Source organism: Zalophus californianus, chromosome 13 (assembly GCF_009762305.2).
Source record: "Zalophus californianus isolate mZalCal1 chromosome 13, mZalCal1.pri.v2, whole genome shotgun sequence".
NCBI classification, from domain to species: Eukaryota; Metazoa; Chordata; class Mammalia; order Carnivora; family Otariidae; genus Zalophus; species Zalophus californianus.
The window spans coordinates 52221880-52241115 of record NC_045607.1 but is presented as its reverse complement, the minus strand read 5'-3'; the positions used below and the strand labels follow the sequence as shown (position 1 = coordinate 52241115).

The 19236-nt window shown below is 39.9% G+C and overlaps 1 long non-coding RNA gene across 3 annotated transcripts in view; it reads left to right on the top strand.

The window, feature by feature from the left end:
• The window catches only part of LOC113935075, a 76543-nt gene that overhangs the window by 7354 nt on the left and 49953 nt on the right, over nucleotides 1-19236 (top strand). The window contains exon 3 of one of the 3 annotated variants that reach the window (XR_003523891.2): nucleotides 5392-7220. The exons of the other annotated variants lie outside the window; for them this stretch is intronic. This is a non-coding gene — a long non-coding RNA (uncharacterized LOC113935075). Of the gene's footprint in view, nucleotides 1-5391; nucleotides 7221-19236 lie in introns of those variants that run through there. 3 annotated transcript variants of the gene reach the window in all.

Genomic DNA, 19236 nt, shown 5'->3' with positions numbered 1-19236 from the left:
AAAATGCTTTAAAAGTGTGCCTGGTTAGTTAATTTTTAAGGCCCTCATTCTTGTTCTTCACATATAAGCCATTTATCTTCTAATTTGCCTTATATAAGCAAAGGCATTTATTATTTTGCTGGACTAATGCTATTAATTTATATAAAACTATGACTCAACTTGTCTAGCCTAAAAAAATGCAAGTACCCAAATTACCAACCAAAGTTAAACACCTTCCAAGTTTGGTTTTGTAGCCAAATAAAACTCACAGGGAGTAATTTACATAAAAGTCCATCAAGTCAACAAGTATGAGACTGATGGCCATTTTGATAAAGTTCATGAGATTAAAATGCTGTAGGGCTTTAGGCCAGGTGTAAAGAGGTGAAGGTTGAGCTGAAAACATGGTTTACCCAGAGATGAAGGCCCTGTTTACCTTCAGCTGAGCCTACTGCATCTTCTGGGGACCAGAAAATAGGAAGTAACACTCACTGAATACCTACAAATCACTTTACCCAGATTATCTCAGTTCATTTTATCAACAACCCTGTATGAGGTAGTTATCATTCCCATTTTACAGGTAAAGAAATTAAAGCTCAGAAAGAATAAATAACTTTGCAAAGGCCCCAGGGCCCAAAAATATAAAACCCAGAATTATAGCACAAGCTACCAATTTCCATGTCAATGCTTTGTCCGCTAATAGGCATATGTACTAATTGACCATATGGTCTCATACTCTCTGACTCTTAAATCACCAAGGACTTTGGGGGAAAATCCCAATCACTTAGTTACATAGCAGTAGCGGGCACCCCAGCCTGTAAACAGGACTGAGCAATTGTATGGCCTTCTATCTACTTTACACATAGTTAAGTGCACTTTGTAGCTTTATATTGTGGTCTTCTTTTATTTCTAGATTTGTAGTGGAGAAATAGAACGTGTATGTATCTTTAGCTTAGAAGTGGTTAACATTCTTCCCTTCCAAAGATTTTAGTACAATGGGCATTGACAATGTTATTATTTAAGATTTTTTTTTGTTTTTTTTTTGATAAGTGCCTTCTGATATAGCAGGCAAAAGCAATCTGGTGGCTTTGTGTGATTGCTATTCACACTTGGTAATGAATAAATTCCTTTGGCTCTTTTGGAGGAGTCAGAAGGGAGTCATTGGTTCAGTAGAGTTGTGGCCTAAAAACACCAAGCCAGCTCATCACTGCTGCTGATCTCGTGCCCTTCCTCTGGCAAACCATGTATCGGATGTGGTAGGAAAAAAATCTCCCTTTCAGCAGGAGAATGTGTGCAAGCTACACCCTGAATTATCCCATGATGACCTTGCAAATGCAACACATGCCCTTGTGACCACAAGGCCCAACAACTGTAATTTCCTCTGCTTTTCATCAGAGCTCTTCTGCTGCCTACAGCAGACACAGCGTGTACGGTATAGCTGCTCCCTGAAGCCTAGGATACCTGCCCTCCATACTTTACTACCGCCGTGTAAAAGATTATCCAATAGGAAGCTGGCCCCACTCTTATGCAAACTCTGAGTTCATCTTCCTGGGTGAACTGAAAAGCCTGGCTAAAATGTCAGCTGTATTTGGGGGATATTACCTAATGCACTTGCTGAAGTCATTCCAAAGATCATCATTAGGCAATTTCTTAGAGCAAACCATGGGCTAAAAAGGCACTTCCTCCGTGACATCATTGATGGGTATTTCCTTTCTTTTCTTTTTTTTTTAGTTTAAATTCAGTTAGGATGGGTATTTCATTTACTCAACACATATATATTTAGCACTTACTAGATGCCTGGCACTGCTCCAGGTACTGAGGACGAAGCCCTGATCAGAATAGAAAAGGCCTGGAGTTTCCCTGAGCTTACTATCTAGTAGTGGAGATCCAATGAACAAGTTAACAGATGAGAGTTCAAACGGTGACAGATGCTTTAATATCAGTGAAACAGAGTGCTGTGATCCAGAAAGACTGGGAGTGGGATGTTGGTGGTGGATAACTGTGGTTGTATGTTTTACGTTGGATAGTCAAAGACTTCTTGGAGGAGGTGATATTGTGCTGAGATTAGAACCATGATAAACCTTGTAAAGATCAATGGGAAGCTCCTCCTAGGCACAGGCCCTGAGGTGGGGAAGAGGTGAGAAAGGAATTTAAAGGTTAGTGTGGTTGGTGTGTCCTGAGGGAAGGGAAGGTAGTGGGAAGGCTTGAAGTCGGAGTGAGAGGCTAGGCAGAGAACATGCATATGCATACTCGGTCAAAACCTTTACTGTAAGAAGAGACCCAAAAATGTCTGTAGTTGTAGATGAGATGAGGTTCACCAACCAATGAATCCACTGTTGGATTGAGGCGAGGGAGGGCAAGGAGCATAGAGCCTTGGGTACATGGTGGGAATCCTCAGTGATTTTTCCTTCTTCTAAGACTTATGTAGAGGCCGGAATTTCCAGTCATTGCAAATGCTGATACCAAGTTCCACAACTTGATCGCCATCACCGCCTTTGCTTTGTCATTGGTATCATTTTAAATTCCCAGCGTTTCGTAAGGATTCAAATGATGGCATCCTTTTAAAAACATTGTATTGGCTTATTATTTCATTTGCATTACACTCAGAGTAAAAGATGGACATGCAAGACTAGATATTACCCATAAATGCAAAGTGGCTTGACATTTCAAATAAATATCCCAAAACCCCATTAAGTATTTGCTCACCACATATTTTCTAAACCATATTGAGAAAAGCTCACTCAAACTTCTGGGACACCATTGGCCCTTACTCTGACTCTCCAAATAGCTCTCTTGAAGCCTCCCTGTGTGCCTTCATCCTCCCAGTGCTACTGGGTATCCCCTCCAAGGAACGTTGTGTGGCCTCATCAGCAAAAAGGCAGCATACCTGTGGTTTGGTACGGAGTGAACTGGGCCAGGAATCTGGGGAGAAGGCCTTTATTCCCATCATTGCCAGTCACTCTGGGATCTTGAGCTAATCAAATCATCTCTGTACTTTAATTTATACCCAGGCAAAATGGAAAACATAATACTGTACTGGTGCTCTACACACTCACAGCCAAATCTGATGGGAACAAAACACTTAGGTATTTCATTTGTTTAAAGCTCAAAGACATGACCTGGAAACCTCTAGTCACAGAGACTGGGAGCTCTTAAGGAAACCTAACACCAAATAAGATGAGAGTTTTACTCTATTTTGGATATGGGCAATTAGATGTGGCCAATGTCTCTTCCTGTGGAAGGCTGTGATAAACAGAATGTTGAGGGAAAGCTAACCAAAGGCTAGACTCCATGAATATCACATGCAGGAAAGATAACCATTCACATATTTATGCCCATAATATCACATTAAAATACAGCAGAGTTTGATGTTGCTTAAACGCTTTATTAAGTAGCTTAAACTCTATTAAGTGGCACATTCCCCCACAATGGAAGGTTTCATTTCAACTGCAGTTCAAGGAAGTTTATCAAATCCTAACTTTGAGTAGGTCATTGTACTCCCACTGAGGGGCAATTATAATGTAGTTGCTTACAGTGTAGTAGGAAGATTAGCACAGTGAGGTGAGGCAACAAAAGTGCCATCAACAAAACTCAAATATGAATAGAAAGTCTAGGGACTTTCTATTTCTCCAACCTTTCTGGTTGGAGAAATAACTAGGAAGTGGTATTTGAAATAGCACTGGAAGATTCCAGTAGGCAGAAGGCACAAATTCCAGGCGGAGGAAAATGAATGTGCAAAGAAAGAATGTGTAAGAAGCAAGAAACACTTGTTTGAGTTGGGGGAAGGGCAAGTAGGATATCCTCAGAACAGTTGATCTCAAACCTGGCTGCGTGACTGAATTAACTGGGAAGATTTTAATAAAAACACAGATTTCTGGGCTCCTTCCCAGACCTTATGAATGAGAATTTTTGAGAGTGGAGATCTAGATTAGCTTGCTTTTTTCCCCCCATCCAGTTCTCCAAATGATTGTATTGTGCAACTACTTTTGAAAATCACCGGAGTAAGTTTTACCATACTCTGAAGAACCTTGCTATGATTGGCCGTGTTGTAGAATTGTGTTTTCCAAACGTTTTCAAAATCAATTTAGTGAATTTCTTTACATGCTTAAAAAAAAAAAAAAAAATCCAAAATATCAGAATGCTTTGTATGCTGTAAGGGTAGGAACTTTTTGTAAAAGATGTATTTCTGTTGTTTGAATGTGTGTTTGTTTATATAAATGTTTGTATTCTAGTTTTTTATATAAAATGTAATTTCTTACTGATTGCTTCAATCAAAGAAATGAAAGATTTGATTATAGAAAACATTGTATATATTTTGGTTGATAATGGGGAGCTATGGAAGCTTTTGAGCTAGGGAATAAATAACATCACATTTATACTGTTGAAAATTATTCAGGCAGCAATGTATAAAATGGACTGAAATGAGGAAAATAGGAATGAAAGATTAATTGGAATCTCTATTACCAATTTTTAAAAATCAGACTGATTAAAATACATATGAATTCTAAATTTATTTATATTTCTAACTAACATAATTAACATTTTTCCTTATTAGGTCAGCAAGCACATCAGGGTTGATCAGGACTTTCGGTTATTTATGAACAGCAACTATTACTTAGTTTCTATTAGCCCAAAGGTTGTGATTAAGTGATAGACTTCATGGTGTGAATTCTAGGGGGAAAAAATAAAGGGAAATACCTAGAGGTGTATTGTACACAATTCAAAAAGTGGGATTTAGTCTAGGATATTAATTATAGACCATGAAAGGATTTGAATAGACATCTCTCCAGAGGAAATGTACAAATTACCAATACGCACATGAACATCATTAGTCATCAGGGAAATACAAATAAAAACCACACTGAACACATGCTACAACATAGGTGAACCTTGAAGACATTATGTTAAGTGAAATAAGCCAGTCACAAAAGGACAAATGCTACATGGGTCCACTTATAGGAAGTACCTAGAGTAGTCAAACTCATAGTAGCAGAGTAGAATGGAGGTCGCAAGGGGCTCAGTAAGCGGAGAGGAGAATGTGGAATTATTGTTTAATAGGTACAGAGTTTAAGTTTTGCAACATGAAAGAGTTTCGTGAATGGATGATGATGACGGTCGCATGACAATGTGAGTGTACCTAATGCCACTGAGCCATACACTTAGAAATGGTTAAGATGGTAAATTTTGTATTATGTGTATATACCACAACTGAAAGTTTTTGTTTTTGTTTTTTAATCACATTAAGATACTACTTCAGGGGCACCTGGATGGCTCAGTCGGTTAAACGTCCAACTCTTGGTTTCAGCTCAGGTCATGATCTCAGGGCTGTGAGACTGAGCCCCACTTCAGGCTCCACCCTGGGCATGGAGCCTGCTTAAGATTCTCTTTCTCCCTCTCCTTCTGCCCCTCCCCCAGGTGGTGTGCTCTCTCCCCCTCTCTCTAAAAGAAGAAAAAAAAAGATTACTTCACATCCACGAGACTGGTGATAATCAAAAGACAGATAATAACAGATGTGGAGAACTCAGAACTCTCATCCTCTGCTGGTGAAAATGTAAAATAGTTCGGCCACTTTGGAAAACAGTTTGGCACTTCTTCAAAAAATTATATATAAAGGTTAAACAGAGAGTCCATCCCTAGGCATATTATACCCAAGAGAACTGAAAACTTATGTCCACACAAAACCATGTACAGGATTGTTCATAGCAGCATCATTCATAATAGCCAGAAAGTGGAAAAACCTAAATGTCCGTCAACTGATGAATGGATAAATAAAAGATTTAATATCCATAGAATGAAATATTATTCGGTCATAAAAAGGACTGTAGTACTAACATGCTACAAAATGGATGAATCTTAAAAACATGCTAAGTGAAAGAAGAAAGACACAAAAAATCACATATTGTATGACTCCATTTGTATGACGTATCCATAACAGACAAATCCATATAGACAGAAAGTAGAAGTGGTTGACAGGAGCTGGGGGAAGATGGGAATAGTGGTTAGTACTAATGAATATGATTTCTTTTTGGTGTGACAAAAATATTCTGGAACTAGATATTGGTGTTGGCTGCACAACCTGTGAATGTACTAAAAACTACAGACTAGTACACTCGAAAGGGGTGAATTTTATCTCAACTTAACCATGGAATACACTTTATCCTAAGTTCATACATAGAGGCATTGGGCACTCTGATTAAGCACACATGTTACCTGAAAACCTGACTTGATCATTTCCTAATAACATGGTCAAATGATGTGCTCTGAGACAGATTACGTACCTGCTCTGTGGCGTAGTATCCTCATCTGAAAAATGGAGGCAATGATACTGCCTACTTCATAGGGTTAGACTCTGTGAGGATTAACGAATAAATCCAGGGGAACACTTTAGCACCTGGTATAGCACATAGTAAGAGCTCAGTATTAGGTAGTATTCATTTTCTTAAAAACTATTTCAGGTAATTTCAGAAGTGCTGAAAGACATAGAACACTATATGAATCAGGAAGTCATGAGGCAGAGGGCATTTACAAGTAAGGAAGGGAAAGAGGGTTCAATTCCTTTTAAGTAAAAGTGGATATTGTAGGTGGACCAAGCTTTTTAACAATCTCTCTGTTCCTCAAGCCTGCTTTCTTCTTCTTAGCACCTATTACCTTTTGATATTAAATGTTTGTTATTTGTCTCTCTCTCCCAGGAGAATGTAAACATTATCAGTGCACAACTTTAGTTTTGTTCAGTGCTCTTCCTGGCACCTGGAAAACAATGCAGGGCCCACAGGAGGTGCTCAATTGGTATCTGTGAATGTACAGAATAAAGGAATGTGGGAAGGAACCAGGGAGACTGCTGTTGAGAGGTTTTGGTTCTTGTTCCAATCTGGAACAGGTATGGGTTCTTATCATCACTGATTCCAGAGCAGAGGCTGGGAAGCTGAAGCCTCCCCAATTCACCACAGGCTTTGCCATGAACTGAATTGTGTCCTAAAGTTCCTTTGTTGAAGCCTTAACCCCCAATATGATAGTATTTGTGGATGGAACTCATGGGAAGTAATTAGGGTTAGAGATGAGATCATAAGGGTGGGGCTCTTGTGATGGGATTAGTGACTTTATATGAAAAGGAAGCAAGAAGAGATGGTGGCTCTCCGCCTTGTGAAAAGACAGAAAAAGCGGCCAACTGCAAGCTAAGAAGAGAGCTCTCACCAGGAATTGAATTGGTCAACACCTTGATCTTAGACTTCCAGCCTCCAGAACTTTGAGAAATAAATGTCTGTTAAGTCACCCAGTCTGTGGCGTTTTGTTTTAGTAGCCTGAGCAGACTAAGACCGGTTTCCTTTTCTCCATAGAGACCCTTGTATGTGTGTTGCATGGGGAGGTGGTGAATAATGCTTTTTAAACTCCTACACTTTCAGAGACAGTATCAAGAAGTGACAAAAAAAACCTTTTATACTCCAGATTTTTCCAGAGGAGAATGGGTATAAATACAAGGAAACTTTAGATTTTTCCGTCTTGCCTAGGATTTGCTCTGGTATCTTCCATAGTCTGTACTGTTTTTCGAGTGCTTAATAATTACAAAATGTGAAGCTATTTTGGTGCTATACATCAGGGTAAATGGACAGGTTAGCATCTGGCAAACTTTTCAACTGCTTCATTTGGCTACTGAAAGGTTTGATTTGGAACTAGAAAACCTGGGTTCCCAGACCTGATTTTGATCCCTATTTGCTGCACAACTGTAGACAAGTTATATAGGACAGACACTTGATTTTCCAGACCATCACGAGCAAAATTAGTAAAACCTAACCCACTGTTGTTCATATAACTCCGAATATATTAAAATATTTTTGTTGACTTTAAGGTGTAGTAGAAAAGCAAGTTGTAATAATAATTACTAAAGTCAGGGCGCCTGGCTGGCTCAGTCAGAAGAGCATGCAACTCTTGATCTCGGGGTTGTGCATTCGAGCCCCACACTGGGTGTAGAGATTACTTAAAATCTTTTGGGGCACCTGGGTGGCTTAGTTGATGAAGCATCTGCTCAGGTCATGATCTCAGAGTCCTGGAATTGAGCCCTGTGTTGGGTTCCCTGCTCAGTGGGGAGTCTGCTTCTCCCTCTCCCTCTGCTCCTGCCCCCACTTTTGCTCTCTCTCTCTCTCTCTTTCAAATAAAAAAATAATAAAATCTTTTTTTAAAAACTTACTAAAGTCAGGTGGCTCAGTTTGTTGCGTATCCAACTCAGTTTTGGCTTGGGTCATGATCTTGGGGTCCTGAGATTGAGCCCTACGTTGGGCTCCATGCTCAGCACAGAGTCTGCTTGTTTCCCTCTCCCTCTGCCCTCCCCCTGCTTGAGTGCTTGTGCTCTCTCGCTCTCTCAAATAAATAAATAAATAAAATCTTTTAAAAAATTACTGAAGTCAGTAATAGCCATTTGATAACACCTGCCAAGGGTGTGGGAACAGGCTCATTCACACACCATTTTTTTTAAAGTTTATTTATTTAAGCAATCTCTACACCCAACTTGGGGCTTCAGCTCACTGCTCCAAGACCAAGAATCGCATGCTCTACCAACTGACCCAACAAGACACTCCTTCATTCACACACTTCTGATAGAAGTGTAAATTGGTTCAGCTGCTACAGAAGGCAATTTGTCAATATTTATCAGAATTACAGATGTACATAGTTTGAACTAGGAAATCCTAGGTAGACTTTCACTTGAAGGAAGTGACACAGTAATGCATTGTAGCATTGTTTGAAATGGTAAAAGATAGGAGGAAACATTAAGTGTCCTTCTGGTAGGGTAATGATTAAATAAGTCTGGTATAGCTATACCGTGGAATATTATGTGGCTCTAAAAAAGAATGAAATACTGAAATGGAGTAATATATAAGGAGGGGGAAAAGCAAGGGGAAGAATATCACCTGTAGTATGCTACCTTTTGTATAAAGAGAGGGGAAATGGGCTATCTCTTTGTATTTGCATGTATATGGATAACCTATCTCTAGAAAAGCACACAGGAAATTGATGGCACCGATTGCTGGTGAGGGAGAAATGAGTGAGGGAGCATTTCAGCTAGATACATTACTTTGCATCTTTTGAGTTGGGAATCATTGAATAACCTATTGTGAAAACAATTTTTTTTTAAAGATTCTATTTATTTGACAGAGAGAGACACAGCGAGAGAGGGAACACAAGCAGGGGGAGTGGGAGAGGGAGAAAGCAGGCTTCCCGTGGAGCAGGGAGCCCAATGCGGGGCTCCATCCCAGGACCCTGGGATCATCACCCGAGGCGAAGGCAGATGCCTAACGACTGAGCCACCCAGGCGCCCATGAAAACAATTTAAATGATAAATAAATTACATAGTCAACTTTATTCTGAAAAGACTTATTTCCAGAGGATCTGTGAATCAAAACTAGTGTTTTTATATATAAGCAATGTACAATAACAGAAAATAATATAAGTAAACTTATTGTAAATATGGAACAGCTCTAAATTGCTACACACTTCACACCTTCTTCCCTACAATGTTGTGCTATTACTTTGGAACCCATTGTTTCTATGAGAAGATATTCTTTCAAAGTTTAAAGAAGAAAGTGCCTTCTGGCTTAAAATTTTAAAAGCAACCGAAGAAAAATAGACTTAGACATTGGGAAGCACAAAGTTAGTTAGCTCCGCTTTGTTTCCAGGGTTCTCTGATTATCTCCCTCTAGCAATTTTTTTAAGTTTATTTATTTATTTAAGTAATCTCTATACCCAACGTGGGGCTAGAACTCACGACCCTAAGATGAAGAGTCAGTCACAAGCTCTTCCAACTGAGCCAGCTGGGCACCCCCTTCTAGCAATTTTTTAAGAATAAATTGCAGTACACTTTTTTAAAACTAAATGTTAAGTCAAATAGAGGTCCACTATTTTCAGAACATTAGACCAGAAGCTTTGATAAGAAGATCATATGTGCAAGTTCTTCAGCACTTAAAGAACTTAAACTGACATAAGAAAAGAAACTTACACAAACTCCAGGTATGAGAAGAGCTGGGTTTTTATACATAAAAAAAGAATAGGAATTTTGAAATGCATAGATAACCCTTGTGAAAGTCTCATTTTTACAAGTCAGGTGTGGTAAATTGCAACATATGGCACAGACACCACCCATCCTGGTATGTATACAACTTTATAATGTGTCTTTGCCACTCCTTTCAAGTCTGTTTGTCCACTCCTATGAATCTGTGCTGGACTTGCGTCTTGCTTTGATCAGTAGAACGTGGCAGAGATGATGGTATGTTATTTCTGAAGCTACACCTCAGGAGGCCTTGCAGCTCCCTCTTTAACCCTCTTGAAACTTCACCCTAAGAACACACAGCCTACTGGAGGATGAGAGGCCACCTGGAAGAGAAATAAGGTGTCCAGCCCACAGCCAGCACTAACTGCCATTCACCTGAGCAAGGCTCTCCCTTCCAACCCAGCTGACCCTTCAACAGGATGTTCCTCTAACACCACTAAACCCAGGTGAAACCAGCCAAGGAACAGCCCAGCCAACTCGCAGAATTGTGGACAATAATAAATCATTCTACATCAAGTTTTAGGGTTGTTTGTTACCAGGAAAGACTAAGGAAGGTACTTTCCTTTTTATCAGGCACACACGCTACCCTGTACCAGTCAGGTTCCTTGTTTGTTTTACACCATTGCTGGTAGCCCTACCCTGTGCCTGTTAGAGTCCACCATATACACCATAGGCACTCAATAAATACTTGTTAACTAGCCCCAACACACATATTAGCCTTCGGGTATATTTATATTTCTAAATGTACTAATTTGCAAACTGCTGAAAATCAACATAATTATCATCAACAATTTGTATTGCTCTCACATCACAAGGGACACAATAGGACATATAATTGGGATGTTGCCCCCTGGCTGTGGTGTATTATAACAACTGTCATAATAACGCTGTAAGATTATACAGCGAGTTAGCCCTCAAGTGTGGGTTAATAAATGAACCAGTGGACTTCTGTAAATGAAACCCTAAGACCATTTTTTAAATTGCCACTAAAATTGTACTGAGTAGAGTCATAATAAACAGATCAATGAATCTTGGCAATGGACCAGACATCCTTCCACTGATAAACTAATAATCCCTTGCAACTTGTTTACATAGCTGTCTCACTTAATACCAGCATCACAAAAACTGATCCAAAATAACAAACAATAAATATGCTGCTCAGGAAGAAAAGCAAAAGCAAATGAGGAAACTAGAAAATGGCAATATAAAATCAATTATCTCAGTGATAAGGAATTTCACAGATGCTAGGTTACTTTTTCAAGTTGGCCATCATTCTGATGTCAAATCAGAAGACACTTGGCATGCCACCAAATTTTATTCCAATAATGGAACACTGATGTGCTTGACCAACAGAGGCTACACTGCTGTAAAGCGCTAAAAACACATCAATCTGAACTGCAAACTATCTATGCATATATTTATTCCAAGAGGCTTTAAGATGCATTGCTGTTCTTTTAAATCTTCAGGATCTCGGGGAAACCACACACAAGAATTTGGACAAGCCTGAAAGATCCAGGGGCTTGACATTGGAACAGAGACTAAAATGGAGAGGTCCACATTCGGATTATATACTTAAGATGCTCCTAGTCAAAGGACTCCCACAGAGCACAGCTGGAGGTGGAGAAGGAGGGTCAAATCTCCCAAGTGGTTTTCCTCTGTCCCAGAGGCTCAGCTTCAGCCAGCCCATCCTAGAAAACACTTAATTTCCAGGGAAAGTGTCACTGGCATGTGGAGAGCAGAGACTGTTAAGAAATTGATTCCATTCTTAGTTAACTAGTGACTTGAAGGATTCAAGTTCTTTCAGGACTCGCAGAAGTGCTCATCTGGTAGGTAAAATTTGTCTCCAGAAAACCGGTGACCAGTCAACCCTCACAACTGACTTGAGATCCAAGACGGGCAAGACCTGAACCATGAAACTCCTCCAAAGCAGCTGTATGAAGACCTCAGACTTGCAGGAAAACACCTGAGTTCTGGTTCTGGTGCTTCTGTGTGCAAACTGTGACCCTGACCAGTAACCGAACCTCACAGAGCTGGATTTCCATAATCAGTTTTTACCTCACAGCCTCCTTCCCATCACCACCGACCTGTTAAAGAGGTTACACACACACACAGTGCCTCTCCTTCCTGTCCATGGGGGAGAGTGGCAGGACACACTTGTTGAATAAATGTAGAGAGAAAGAGCCACTTAGCAACGAAAAGCTGCGAGTGGGAGTATGGAGAAATTTGGATTAGAAAAGCTCCTTCTCCCTGGCTGCTTTTACTTTTCCTACATTTTTGAGTGTTAAATACTTGGGAGGCCCTTTTGGGACCTGGAAACTGCCTTTGACTTCAGAGAATGTGGTTTTATAGTCTTTGAATTTTTAATTTTTTTAAAAGAACAAATAAACTCTGTGTTATATAAGTGAAATTATCAAAGAATTGAATACTATTGAACATAGGTCATTTTTATCTACATCCCACTCCAGCCCCTGTTATTATTTTGGTGCAGATTCCTGACTCTGGAGAAGGACCTAGGACATAATTGATCGAAGCTGGCTAGAATCTTTGAAGAAGTGGATATAGGGTATTCTCGGTCATTTAAATGTAGTGTCACGGTTAGGAAGCAGGAAAGGGTTCTGGATTAAAAACCCTATTACATGGTCAACTTTATTGGCTGGCAAATCTCTCGAGAAGAGGAAATACTCATCCAGTTAAATGGTATCATCCTCATTAACCCTGATGCAAATGCCAGTAACTGGAAAATATGTTTCCCTTTCTGTTTACCCAAAGTCCCAGCTCAGGCCCCTACCTTTTCCATTAAATTTTTGCATCCACTTACTGGTGGATTTTAGCCTGCAGAGAAACGAACATGTTGCCTTATACCCAGTGACAGTTAAATATTTATCAGATGAATAAACGACAAAAACCCTTCATTGGTATCAGCAAATGTAGCTTGAGATGAAACTAATAAAACATCAGATTCGGGGTTAAAAATCTTCAGCAGTGCATTGAGTGCCTTAAATAGTGGAGTCTTATATCAAGAGAGACATGTTTAAAATAGAGGTTACTTAATGATGCTTAGAAGAATTTGTATCTGCTTATTTTACTATAACAGGAAAATAAAATTATTCATCAAATGTCTGCTGAGAGATTGTTGAGTATAGGGAAAGTATGTTCTCAGCCTTGCGTCCCTCAGCACTGAGCACAGTGCCTAGCATGTAATTGGCACTCAATAAATGTTGGTTGAATTTTTGAGTGACCAAAGAAAAACTTCATTGAAATGAATACCTGGGACCAACTGAAAGAAGTTTTAAAATATGTGGAATAAAGAATATTTCAATATTTCAGAGCTAAAATATTTTCTGTAATGGTATAAATTAATTTGGGAAGTATGGTCAGTGTCTGAGAAGAAAACAATTAAAAGTAATTGTTATTTTAATTCTCTTTTGGTTGAAATACTCTCTTTAAAACACCAGTAAATTACCATTTTATGATTGTGATAGAATTTGGAGGATAAGGAAGAGTGATAAAAATGAACTATATATATATATTTTTTTTTTTTGCAAAGTAGGTTATTTAAAAATTAAAACTCAGTTTTGCGTTAGAATGTTATTTAAGTGTTTTAAAATCCCCATTGTCTGCCTTTCTTTTTTAGTGCAAGAATAACTGAACTGAAGAGATTTTTAGCAGGATTTGGTGTCATCATCATCATCTGAACCCCTTTGGGGAAAATGCCCACAAAATTAAATTAGGTGTTCTCTGGCTTTGACTCTTAAGCTACAGAGAAATAAAATTTAGAGACTATTATGTACTTTTTCAGAAAATGTAATTAAATTATTTCCTTCTTGAACTTTACATTTAGGAACTCCAGCATTATGGCATCAGTGAAATATCTTGGTATGAGAACAGTTTAAATATTTTCTTATATTAACAAATCAGTGCTCAGAATTAAAAATAGTATCTGTTCTCAATTTTCAAGTTATAAAGCACTGAATGCCTATTAAATCCTATTTCTGTGATGAACACAGGGATACTTGAGCCAAGGTCCATCCCTCCTGGAGCCTCTTTGTTTCATGGGAGGGTAGGGAAAGACACACAAAAGTTGTCATTAAAACCTCACAGTATAGGGCCACCTGGGTGGCTCAGTAGGTTAAGTGTCTGATTCTTGGTTTTGGCTCAGGTCGTGATCTCAGGGTCCTGATCTCAGGGTCACGATGTCGATTCCTGCGTCAGGCTCTGTGCTTGGTGCGGAGTCAGCTTGAGATTCTCTCCCTCTCCCTCCCCTTCTGCCTCTCCCCCTACTTGCTCTCTCTCTCTCTCTCTCTCTCTTACTCACTCACTCACTCTCAAATAAATAAAATCTTAAAAAAAAAAAACCTTGTAGTACAAGTCAGTTATTGATATAAGTAAATAGAGGCTCCTTGCTGTCCTAGAAAGAGAGGTGGCCTAGACACAATTTGCGTTCAAATTCAGATTCTTCTGTCAACCAGCTACATAACCTTGAGAAAGTTTATGTAACCTCTGCAATGCAGGGCTCTCCTCAGGAAAATGGCTTTAAGAACACTGGCTTTTTTTTTAAGATTTTATTTATTTATTTGACACAGAGAGAGACAGAGAGGGAACACAAGCAAGGGGAGTGGGAGAGGGAGAAGCAGGCTTCCCACGGAGCAGGGAGCCCGGTTCCAGGACCCTGGGATCATGACCTGAGCCTAAGGCAGATGCTAACCAACTGAGCCCCCAGGTGCCCCAAGAACACTGGCTTCTTGAGACTGAAATTATTACATTAACTAACAAAGGAAAAGGGTCTAAGAAGGCTAGCAGATGATCATGAGTGCTGTATTCCAAGAATCATGCTTTGATATTTCCCATACTATTCAATATCCATTTCCAGAGGAAGAAATCAAGGCTTAGAGAAGTTGGCTATTGCTTGGAGGTCACACAGTTATTAAGTGGCCTGGGTGGGGTTCTTCTAGATCTGTCTAACTCGAGTATGTCCTTAATCACCACAGTTTACTGCCAACAGTTTCCCATCAAGTAAGAGAAGTAAGGAGCACACAAATAATAACTCACCATAAAATACAGTAAATGGAATAAAAGAAGTCAACAAAGGGAAATGGGAGGGTGGAGGTATTATTTCCAGCTAGTGGATCTTCATGACAAGCCTCCTGATAAGAGCTGAGTTCAAACAGGGAAAACCAAAAGATGTGGTGGATTTTGGGAGTCTGAAAAAGTACTTGATGTGCTTGGCAGTCTGGGAGAAAGCCTGCACATTGCCATTCTCAATGGACCTCGTGCCAAATTTCCATCCCTATGGTGTAAAAAACCCTGTTCGAATCAATAACTCAACTTCCAAATTCTGAAGAAAGATTCACAAACTGTTTTTCAAGATTTCTTTTCCCCAACATGCTAGGGGATTGGATACATTCTCAGGAGTAGCAGAGGTTTACCGTAGCATTAACCCTAAAAGTAGTAATTTTTCTTCACTCCTGATTTGGGATAACTCGAGGTTGACTCCTACTTACAGCGCCAGCCCAGCAAAGCCTCCCTGATTCCCTTTCAATTTTTGGTCCTGGCATTGATTCACTTAGGCCTTCTCTCTGCTACAGTGCTTAGCGTGATAATGCCCAATATTGGCTCCAGGTGTTAACTTATCAGTAAGTTGTGGCCTTCCAAGTTAAGCAAGTAATGAAAAATGATTTGCCATCAAGGACCATACATACCTTCTCAAAGTGTATTATGTAAGCAGCTATCTGCCCATTAATAATATGACCAGCCCTGATAATAAAAGACATAGATTCTACCCTCCCTGAGCAATATAGTTAATCTATGCAACATTTGTTAAAGCTGGTTTTTTGGGTGTTTTTTTTTTTTTTCCAAGTAGACTGTAGCAGATTCTGACATCTAACCCTTTCTTTTGGAAGGATAAACCCAGGATTGTGTAATCTCAAGAATGGGACCACGTTGACATGCACTTTTTACTCCGTTATCCATTATTGAGAGCAGGGACCCTGCTTATTGTTCTAATGTTTTTATGCCCAGGATGACTGAGACATAGTAGGCACTTGATGTATGTTGCATGAATCTGCTAAGCCAGGTATTCTTAGACCTATAGACCTTTGTGCTTTTACTCTGTATGCGATGACAAAAATGAGAAAGTCCTGATACCCCTTCCATCTACTTTGTCCAACTAGGTGTGTTTAGCTACAGGCAGTTAAGAAACCAGTTACGTAAGATTGTATCTCAATTATCTATGTTTAACTATAGGAGATTGATAAATCAGATACACACAGCTATGTATACTGTTATATATAAAAGGAAGGGGACACTATAGATAAAATACTCGGAGAATTCTCAAGCCACTTTGTTTTCCATTCTTTCTCCACATATATTTTTTATTCACTATTTATTTGGTCTGTTTGAAGAAAGCTATCTTAACAGTATTACATACTAATTTTTTCTTAGCGTGGAAGCTTTTTGGCTGAGGCAATTGAGGCCTACCGTCTGTGGCAGCGACAGTGCAATGTCTACTTCCATGATGCAGAGTTGTCGCTGGACAACTGGCTGCCAGGTCAGGAACCACATAGGTTTCCCAGGTCCTTGCGTCTAGGTGAAAATGTGATTCCACTCAAGACATTTAAGAAGTGGGTGTGTGTAGTGTGTTCTCCATCCTCTCTTTCCCCATCAGTGGGCTGAATGCACATAAATCTGAAGCCCTAGGAGATAGGAGAGCCACAATATGGAAGGACCTTTGTCTCAGGGTTTCCATGTAGAGGAAAAGCGAGCTGTCAACCCATGGTGTTATGTAAGCAAGGCATATATTTTGATTATCTGCAGCCACTGAGTTTGTCGGCTACAGCAGTGAGCATAATTCGTGTGTGGCCTTTTTCTTCCACCTATTCTCTCTTGAAGGTGGAGGGTAGCAGTTCTGACACATTATTTAAGGCATATCATTCCTAGCTCCAAGACTGAAAATGGAATATGGAATTAGGGGAGTGTTAGATGGTCTGTGTTCAGGTCCCAGAAGACAAGAGGACAGGCCTAAATGGTGACAAGATATGCTGGCAGCTAAGCTTGAGGGAGGGAGCCATGAGGCTCAAGGGAAGGAGATTGCTGGGGTGTGGGACAAAAAGGGAGCAGATGAAGTTGTCTATGAGAGAAGCTGAAAGACTGCACCATGATTAATCCCGTATATTTTTAGATTCCAATTCTTAGAGGGGAGGGTTCCAAATTGAAGGAACAGAGAGTAAAGGCAAGGCTTCAGAATGGCAAGCTGGGAGAGAATGAGCCTTCCTAGTATGGACGAAGGGTGTACTCAAGGCTGTCCAAATGGTTCCAGTCAGAGAAGAGCAGGAAATGGGGCCGGTGGGACATCCACCTGAGAGCCAGCTAGGATACAGAATCCTAGAGACCCAGAGGGTATGGAGAGAGTCCGGATAACTGAGAGCCCTGATCAAAAAAGGCCAGGCAGATATGGCTTATCTTTTTGTGATGGTTTTTAGGAATCTGTCATCTGATAAGGCATGGAAGCACCAGCTGCTGGCTTCAGCCCTTGGAAACCGTCTATGTGCCCCTGGAGTGAGATCCACAGACATGAAGTTTGGCAGACCTTTACTGGCTTCTAGGAAGCGAAGGGTAGCTTTCTTCTGGGTACTTATTGCAAATAGATGGGTTGGCCCTAGAACCCTGGGCAGGAGCTGGCACAGATTCCCTGCCTCTGGGTAGGGGAGGGGCAGAAGGAGAAGAGAGAGAGAGAGAATCTTAAGCAGGCAGAGCCCAACACGGGACTTGATCTCACAATCCCGAGATCATGACCTGAGCCGAAATCAAGAGTTGGATACTTCAACCGACTGAGTCACCCAGGCACCCCACACATAACATGTTTTAAAAGTGTTTTTACTTGTTGTCAAAAACTATCTGGCACCACAGCCCTTGAATTACTTTATGCCAATTCTGTCTGTGAGCTCTGTCCCAGCAGTGGAAGTTTGATTCACAAAGGACCTCTGCAGTTGGGTTCTGGGAACATCTTCCATGTGCTTTTTGTTAAATAATATGTCAGAATATCAAGAGAACTGAGTTACAGTGCTCAGCATTGGAATGCTGAATCTTTAGCTACATATGCCTCCCAGCTACAATTTCATGTTTTTTTGCAAGACTAATCCAGGCATTACATTATTGTCAGTGCCTCCCAAAATATTCCTTGCCAATTATTCTGCTTGTTTTCAAAGGTTCTCTTAGTACAGGTATTTCCTGTTTTATTTCAAAATTAATGATAAATGATAGGCTTTTGAAGGTTTAGAGAATGAATTGTGGTCCAAGAAATTTTTTTTTTTATTATTGGATAGGCATTACCTAAACTGTTCCAACAGTTTTCCTCCTCTCAAGTTGAAAAGGTAATTATTTTTTTCCATAGTCATACATTCTTGAGGACTTAAAGAATTTATTTTGAGAAGTTCATTTGCAGAATATATTTTCAAAATGAAAACATCACGATTATTCTTTCACAATGAGTAAAGGTTTCGCTTTTACATTTATTTAGTTCTGAAGCATTGTCTCTATAATAGCAAACATCCTCGTATTTAATCATTTTAATATGGTTTACTGTTCTTTTTTTTTAATTGCCCAAAGACTTAGAGGAGAAATGTTTTTGAATGAACAAGTACCCATTTTAGGAAGGATCAATTTTTTCAACAGCAACATTGTTAGTGATGAGATGGTCTGCAGAACACTGGTTTCCTTTAATTCTTTCCTTTAAGGAAATGATAGTACTTCAAGAAGTCATAAGATCAATTAAATAGTCCAGTTTCCCATGTTAAAGGCTACCCATGCAAAAACTGAAGGGCAAAGAATGTTCTTGGGATTTAGCATTATGAAAAAGACACATGCAATTGAAGTGCACAAATTATAGTTTTATTCTTTGCCAGGGTAAAGCATAATCAAGACTTTTTCCTTTGAGTACTAAAGATATTCTACCTTATCCCTAAAAGAGTGCCTGGAACTCTCTGTCTTCCAAAGCTCTGTGCCTGGCTGTGGGCTCCTCTGACTCAGTACAATATGCTCATAATCAGGATGCTCTTTCTGGCCGTGACTGAATGTGACTGGCACCACGCACAATTCCTGCAAACCTGGGCAGAGAACCAAAAAATCACACCTGGCACTCTGGTCCTATCCAAGGAGGATGAAAACAGGGCATGTCGAACTTTGACTGCCAACACAACCAAGGCTGCCTGGCCCTCCGCACACCTTTG